Source organism: Leucoraja erinacea, chromosome 18 (genome assembly GCF_028641065.1).
Source record: "Leucoraja erinacea ecotype New England chromosome 18, Leri_hhj_1, whole genome shotgun sequence".
Taxonomy (NCBI): Eukaryota; Metazoa; Chordata; class Chondrichthyes; order Rajiformes; family Rajidae; genus Leucoraja; species Leucoraja erinaceus.
Window position 1 is genome coordinate 31,401,213 of NC_073394.1, and position 8,136 is coordinate 31,409,348.

The following is an 8,136-nucleotide window of genomic DNA, read 5'->3' on the forward strand; positions in this document are numbered from 1 at the left end:
TCCAAATGTACTCTATCCAAGCCTTTCACTATTCTGTATGTTTCAATGTGGTTCCCCATCATTCTTCTAAACTTTTCAACCTGGCAAGAGAGGGGAGAAGAGAGTGGTACCTAATTATGTTTGCTCCATTGCTGCGAAGGCAATGGAGTCAATGCAGGTTGGGGGTGGTTTGCATGATATTATTAGGCTGTGTTCACAACTCTGCAATTTATTGCAGTCTTGGGCAGAGCAGTTGCCATACAAAATTGTGATGCATCAGGATAATATGCTTTCACATAGTGTATCTGTAGAAAATGGTGAAAATCAATGGAGACGTGCCCTATGTCCTTAGTTTCTGATATTCCCTGATGGCGTTGTGAAGGTTGTACCTAGATTTCTTGTACAGGTTGGGATGATCCAACTTGAATCCCCAGACCGGGTCTTCTACACGGAGTGGGTCCACCGTTAATTCATGGTTGGGGAAGACTCAGATTGAGTTCTTTGGCACGCAGTCCTCTACACACTTGCTGACGATGCCTGTGAGAGCAGTGATCCCTCATTTTGGTTGGCAACTGAGTCGTGTATGAACCGTGTATGGACCAATGCACTGACTCAAAGCAGTCATGTAGGAGCTTATCTGCTTCCTCAGACAAACACTGTGACTTTCTGTACTGGATCCCCCTGCTTCAGTTTTTGCTTGTAAACAGGTAGTGGTTGCACACTCTGAAGGTCAGATCTTACAAAATGCGGCAGGATAAGGAGTGGTTGATGATTGTTTTGCAATAGTTCAAGGATGTTGAGTGGAAAAGAGTGGCATAGTGAGAGAATGGGTGTGCAGGAAAGAAGGGGGAAGGGAGAGGGAAAAGAGTGGGTTGTTACCTGAAATTGGAGAATTCAATGTTCACAACATTAGGTTGTAAGCTACCCAAACCGAATATGAGGTGCTGTTCCTCCAATTTGTGTGTGTGTGGTCTCATTCTGGCAATGAGGGAGACTCAGGGCAGGAGGGTCTGTATTGGAATGCGAGGGCGAGTTAAAATGGTTAGCAACCAGTAACTCCAGCAGGCGAAGTTTATCCACAGGAATTAAATTGATTGAGCAGAGGGAGAATATGTAATAATAATGGATAAGAACGGCATTGGGTAGAGCAGAAATCAAATAATATGGTAAGGGCAAAGACCAGTGGGGAAAAAAACGAGGAAAACAAGGACATGCAAAGTTAGTGCATTCATTTTTTCAAGGGAAAGTACAAACGAACCAATAAACCCAGAACAAAAGCAGAAATGCTGGAAGAAGTAATCTGGATAAAAATAGTCACACAAAGCTGCTTTTACCGTGCATCCATCTCATGGAAATTATCTCTGATGTATTTTACTGTAATTATTATAATCATTATTGTTATCATGATTACATTGGTTTAAGGACATTCTTGTCTCCGGTTCAATGGTAGTTTCCTTAGTATGTGTGATGTATTATTCTCTACCTCTGTTATATATAGTGATGCAATCTAAACATTGAGTGTTCTTAATTTCCTTCTTTCCATTACGGTTTCATTGTTACCCATTTATATATTTTTTCCCTTTACCCTCTTTTTCCACATACAATAGAAACAATTGTGTTGATGTTAATACAGTATATGAATAATTTCTTTACATACTCCCTTTTTTGTGGCTCTGTCTTTCAATTTTTATTGTATCACCCTAGTCACCAGTATCTGTAATTATATCCACCCTTTTATGAGCAGCACAATGGTGCAATGGTTAGTGCCCCTGCCTCACAGCACCAGGGGCCTGGCATTGGTCCGAACTTCCCAGGCTGTCTCTGAGGAGATTCTGCCTTTTTCCCACGACTGTATGGGTTTTCACGTAGTCTTGATGCTGTAGGGATGGCAGTTAAGGAACTACTATGTTGCTCCTGCAGGATGTGGGAAAGCAGGGAAGCATCCAATGTCCTCAATGACTTTTCACCTGTGGGAAGTGTGTCCAACTGCAGCTCCCGACTGACCGCATTGGGGAAGTGGAGCTGCAGCTGGACATCCTCAGGATCGTCCCAGGGATTTCGGACTTCATGGGTAGAAGATATAGTGAGGTCGGCCCCTATGGCCATTCCCCTTGAAACCATGTATACCTTTTTGGATATGTGTACGAAGGAACTACAGATACTGGTTTATACAGAAGCATCTTTGGGGAATAAGAATAGGAGACTTTTTGGGTCGGGACACTTCAAACTGGGAGGGGTGCAGGGGAGGAGGGGAGAGGGGAGAGGGGCGAGGGGCGATGGGATAGGGGAGAAATAAGAAATAATCAGGACTGGCAACACGGGAGTGAATGCAGGAGTTATTTGAAATTAGAGAAATCAACGTTCATACCGCTGGATTGTCACCTGCCCAAGCGAAATATGAGGTGCTGTTCCTCCAATTTGCGTATGGCTTCACTCTGACTGCGGAGGAGGCCCAAGACAGAAAGGTTAGGGGAAGGGGGGTTAAATTGTTTGGCAACCGGGAGGTTGCGTAGGCCAAGGCAGATTGAGTGTAAGTGTTCAGCAAAACGATTGCGCAGTCTGCACTCCTCAATATAAAGGAGTCCACAACTAGAACAGCAGATACAGTAGATGAGGTTGGACGAAGTGCAAGTATAGTAAACCTCTTCCTCACCTGAAAGGACTGTCGGGGTTCTAGAATGGAGTCGAGGGAGAAGTTATAGGGATGGGTGTTGTATCTCCTGTGGTTACAGGCTAAAGTCCCCGGGGAGGGGGTGGTTTGGATGGGAAGGGATGAGTGAACCGGGGGATTGCGAAGTGAACAGTCTCTGCGGAAAACAGAATGACAGGTGATGTCCCATTGGAGGTGACGAAAATGTTGGATTATATGGCTGGTGAGATGAAAGGTGAGGACTAGGATGAGGGGGTGCAAGAGGGGGAACTACGGGATAAAGAGGAGATACTTGTGAGGAGCTCATCTGATAGAAGGGGGTGGAAACCCTTATTCCCTAAAGAATGAGGACATTTTAGATACTATTGTTGGGATGGCCGTTCAGAGGAGAGCAGCAAAGTCAGGTCTGTGGCATCAGGCCTGAGTCTCAGGCACAGCAGGGTAGGATGAAGTCACACAGGGCTATAGTGATGAGACTCGTTAGTTGGGGTGACAATCAAGTTATTCTGAGACAGCAAATGGGACTCTAGAATAGTGTGTTGCCTCCCTGGCGCCAAGGTGTCTCGGAGTGGCTGCCGAGCATTTTCAAGGCAGAGGGTGAGTGGGCGGATATCAATGTATACATTGGCACACATGACATAGGTAGGAAAAGGGAAGAGATCCTGCCAAATGGGAGTTAGGCAAAATAATAGAAACCAGGACCTCAAGTATTGTAAACACGGATTAACCTAGTAAAACATGATCGTGTGGTTAGGAATAGGAAGATTGAGTTCTTGGTTCTTGGTTACTTGGTCCTCCAAAATATTCCAAATGGAATTTAAACTGGAGGTGGTGAAGGGAGAGCTTAAGCCAGAAAGGGTTATTGGGAAGAAAGAGCTACTTTAAATTTAGTTGCATCTGGTCGGGCAACTATAGTTGGGTGGAGATTATTCCATGCTTTAATTGTGCAGGGGAAGAACGAATTGCTGTACACATCTGTCTTTGTAGCTGGGATCACAAATTGGATCGAATGCCCTCGTCTGCTCCTAATTGGTTTGGGTTTGGTGTAGGTCTTGTAGTCTATGTCAAGCTGACCATTTAACATTTTGTAAAAACAGGTCAAACGGTGAGCTTCATGTCTGTCTTGGAGAGGGTTCCACCCCAGAGAATTCAGAAGTTTGGTGACACTCGCTTCTCTCTCATAGGTGTTAGTAACAAATCAAGCGGCCTGTCTTTGGACACGTTCGATGGAAGAAATGTTTTTATTTGTGTATGGGTCTGCAACTGCGTAGTCCAAATGAGGTCTAACGAGGGTGAAGTATAGCTTCTCCTTGACAGAAGTTGAACAATGATGAAAGTTGCGCCTCAGAAAGTTTAGGACACCTGTTGCTTTCATTGTTGCATGATGAGTCTGACCATTCCAACGCAGATCATTCTGCAATTTGATGCCAAGATACTTGGTTTGTTTGGATTCTTCAAGGGTGGCACCAAGTATATTGTAAGATGTTTCGCCTGGATTTCTCTTTCTGGTGACACGCATAGTTTCACATTTGGAAGGGTTGAACTGCATGCCCCATTGTTGTGACCACTCAGCCATAGTATCAAGATCCTTTTGGAGAGCATCTTCATCATCAGCTGCCTTAATTGGACGGTACAGTAAACAATCATCAGCGAAAAGTCTGGTCGTACTTGCGACTTTTTCATAGATGTCATTTATGTAAAGCAAAAATAGGTGTGGGCCAAGTACTGTGCCCTGAGGTGTACCACTCAACACTGGATGCCAATTGGAGTTCTTTCCGTTCACACACATGAGTTGATGAATACATGGATAAGAAATTGGTGCAGGGGGCAGGGATTCAAATTTATCGATCATTGGGATCTCGTCTGGGTCAGAGGTGACCTGTACAAGAGGGATAGGATGCACCTGAACTGGAGGCAGCTCAATATCCTGGCAGGCATGTTTGTTAGTGGTATTCGGGAAGGTTTAAATTAGGTTGGTATAGGGACTGGATACAATGCAGTAGTGAGGCAGGTGGGAGGCTGGAAGTCAGTACAGATAGCAAAGATGGAAAGTTTAGTGGACAGAATAGACAGGGAGTGAGGAAAGACGGTTGGATTAAATTGCATTTATTTCAATGCGAGAGGCCTGACAGACAAGGTGGATGAACTTGGGGCGTGGATAGCTACATGCGTCTGTGATGTTATAACCATTACAGAAACCTGGCTAAGTGAGAGATAGAACTGGCAGGTTTATGTTCGAAGGCACAGGTGCTACAAACAACATAGATTTGGGGGTAAAAGAGGAGGGGTTGCAGCTTTATTAATTAAAGTGAATTGTCCAGTGAGGCAATATGGGTGGAACTGAGAAATAAAAAGGGATAATCACCTTGTTGGCATTGTACTATGGGCCCCCAAGCAGTCAATGAGAATGAGAGGAAAAAATATGCTGGGAGATTGCAGACAGCTGTAAAACTAACAGAGTTGTCATATGAGGGGATTTTACCTTTCCTGGGACTGGGCTCTAGACTGGGGCTGCTGTAGTGTTGAGGGCTTAGATGGGGTGGGATTTGTCAAGTGTATTGAGGAAAATGTCCTCAGACATTACATAGAAGGCCCTACGAAGCTTGAGATACTCTTAGAGAATTGGGCAGGTCAAGTTTAGTTTCAAGGTACAGCGTGGAAACGGGTCCTTCGGCCCATCGAATCCACACCGGCCAATGATCATCCATACACTAGTTATTCCAAGTTTTGCATCCTATACACGAGGGACCATTTACAGCAGCCAATTAATCTACAAACCTGCACGTCTTTGGAATGTGGGAGGTAACCAGAGCACCGGTCACAGAGAGAATGTACAAACTCCACACAGACAGCATTATTGGTCAGGATCGAACCTGGGTCTCTGGCGCTGTAAGGCAGCATCTCTACCAATGTGCCAGTGCTCCAGTGAATGAAGTGTCAATGGGCAAGCCTTTTGGGAGTGGTGACCACAGTTCTATTAGCTTTATAACAATTATTTGCTAAGGGCAGGGCTGGTCCACAAGTTAAAGTTCTAAATTTGGGCAAGGCCAATTTTAATGATATTAGACAGGAACTTGCAAAGGTGGATTGGAGTAGGTTGGTTGCGGGTAAAGGGACATCCCTATAGTGGGATGCTTTTAAAAGTATGATAATGAGAGTTCAAGGTATGCATGTTCCTGTTAAGGTGAAGGGTAAGGCAGATTACAGTAAGGAACCCTGAATGACAAGAGAAAATTAGGCTCTGGTCAGAAAACAAGAGGCAGGTACAAGCAGCTGGTTTCAAGTGTATCTCTGGAGGAGTATAATGGATTGAGAGCATACTTAAGAAGGGAATCAGGAGGGCAAAAGGGGGGCATGAGATATCCTTGGCAGATAAGATTAAGGAAAATTCAAAGATATTCTATATCAAGGAGTTCGAGTCATAGAGCATGGACACAGGCCCTTTGGCCCAACATGTCCCATATACGCTAGTCACACCTGCCTGTGTTTGGCCCAGTTTCCTCTAAAAATATCCTATCCATGTACCTGTCTAAATGTTTCTTAAACATTGCGATAGTACCTGCTTCAACTACCTTCTCCAGCAGCTCATTCCACACACCCACCACTCTTTGTGCAAAAAAAAGTTAACAAAGGGAATAGGGTAACTAGAGAATAGGCCCCCTCAGAATCCAAAACGGTCACCTACCTGTATGTGTGGAGCTGCAGTAGATGTGCAAGAGCGTAATGAATATTTCGCCTCTGTTTTTACCACAGAGAAAGTTGTGAAGACCAGGGAACCCATGAATGCTAATGGCGATGTCTTGAGATCAGTCCATATTACAGTCAATGGCCAAAGGAGGTGCTGAATATCCAGAGACATGTGAAGACAGATAAATCTACTGGACTTGATCAGTTATAACTAAGGACAGTGAGAAGCTAGAAAATAAATTGCAGGAGTCTTGGCTGAGAGATATGAATCATTGTTGACATTGGTGAGGTGCCAGAAGATTGGAGGGCGAATAATATTTCTATTTAAGAAAGGCTGCAAGGAAAAACCTGGGAACTGTAGACCACGAGGCTTAATATCTGTAGTAGATAAATTTCTGGAAAGAATTCTGAGGAATAAGAAATACATACATTTGGGTACACTGACTGATTAGGAATAGTCAGCATGGGTTTGTTCATGGAAAATCAATTCTCACAAATGTAAATTAGTTTTTTGAAGAAGTAACCAAGAAGATTGACAGGGGCAGGGCCATAGGCTTGGTCTATATGAACCTTAGCAAGTCCTTTAATAAAGTTGTGTATGGTAGGCTGGTCCAGGAGGTTAGGTCACATGGGATTCAAGGAGCACTAGCTAACTGGTAGCAGAATTATATTCATGGTAGGAAGCAGGTGGTGGAAGGTTGTTTTTTGGAATGGATGCCAGTGGTGTGGCTCAGGGATCAGTATTGTGTTGGACCCATTGCTGTTTGTCATCTATATTAACAATTTGGATGAGAAAGTATATGGCATAACTAGTAATTACTCTTAGGTGTAATAGATGCTTTTGTATACAGCATTCTTGATCAGCTGGACAAGTGGGCAAAGGAACTGTTAATGGAGTTTATTTCAGACAAATGTGATATATTGCATTTTGGGATGTCGAACCAGGGTAGGACCTTTACAGGGAATGGCAGGACTCTGAGGAGTGTTATAGTGCAGAGGGATCTCAGAGTACAAGGCCATTATTTCCTGAAAGAGGCAGTACAGGTGGATAGAGTGGTGAAGAGTGCTTTTGTCACGTTTGTCTTCATCAGTCAGGGAATTGAGTGTACAAGTTGGGATGTTATGTTACAGTTGTACAAGACTTTGGCGACTTGGAGTATTGTATTCAATTAAGCTGGACAAACTGCAAAGAAGGTTTACAAGGATATAGCCACGAATCAAGGTTATAGAGATTAGGTACACTGCAACTTACTTCCTTTGAGTGCAGAAGGCTGAGTGATCTTATCAAGGTGTATGAGATCACGAGGTGAATGCACGAGTTATTTTCCCATGGTGCTGAAACTAAGAACTAAAGGACATAGGCTTAAGGTGAGAGAGAAAAGATTTAATAGGAAACTGAGGAACAAGCTTTTTAACACAGATGGTGGTGGGTACAGAACAAATTACCAGAGGAAATAGTTGGGCAGGTATAATAACAACATTTAAAAGACATTTGGATAGGAAAGCTTTCAGGGGATATGGGCCAAAGTAGACTGGATTGGATGAGGCAGCTTGGTTGGTGTGGACATGTTAGGCTGCAGGGGTTGTTTCCGTGCTGTATGACTATGGCTCTTTCTGCTCCATCTCTGCCCATGTTCCAAACGTATTGTGACAGTTTAATGGGCTACTCTACATTACTCCCTGGTGCAGATATGGCAAAAACATCAAAGGAGAGTTGATGAGTATTTGAGAATGAATAATTTGTTGGGTTACAAAGAGATGAGAATTTACAAGATTACTCTGCTGTGAGCTGGCAAGGATGCATTGTCTGTCACTTGGTG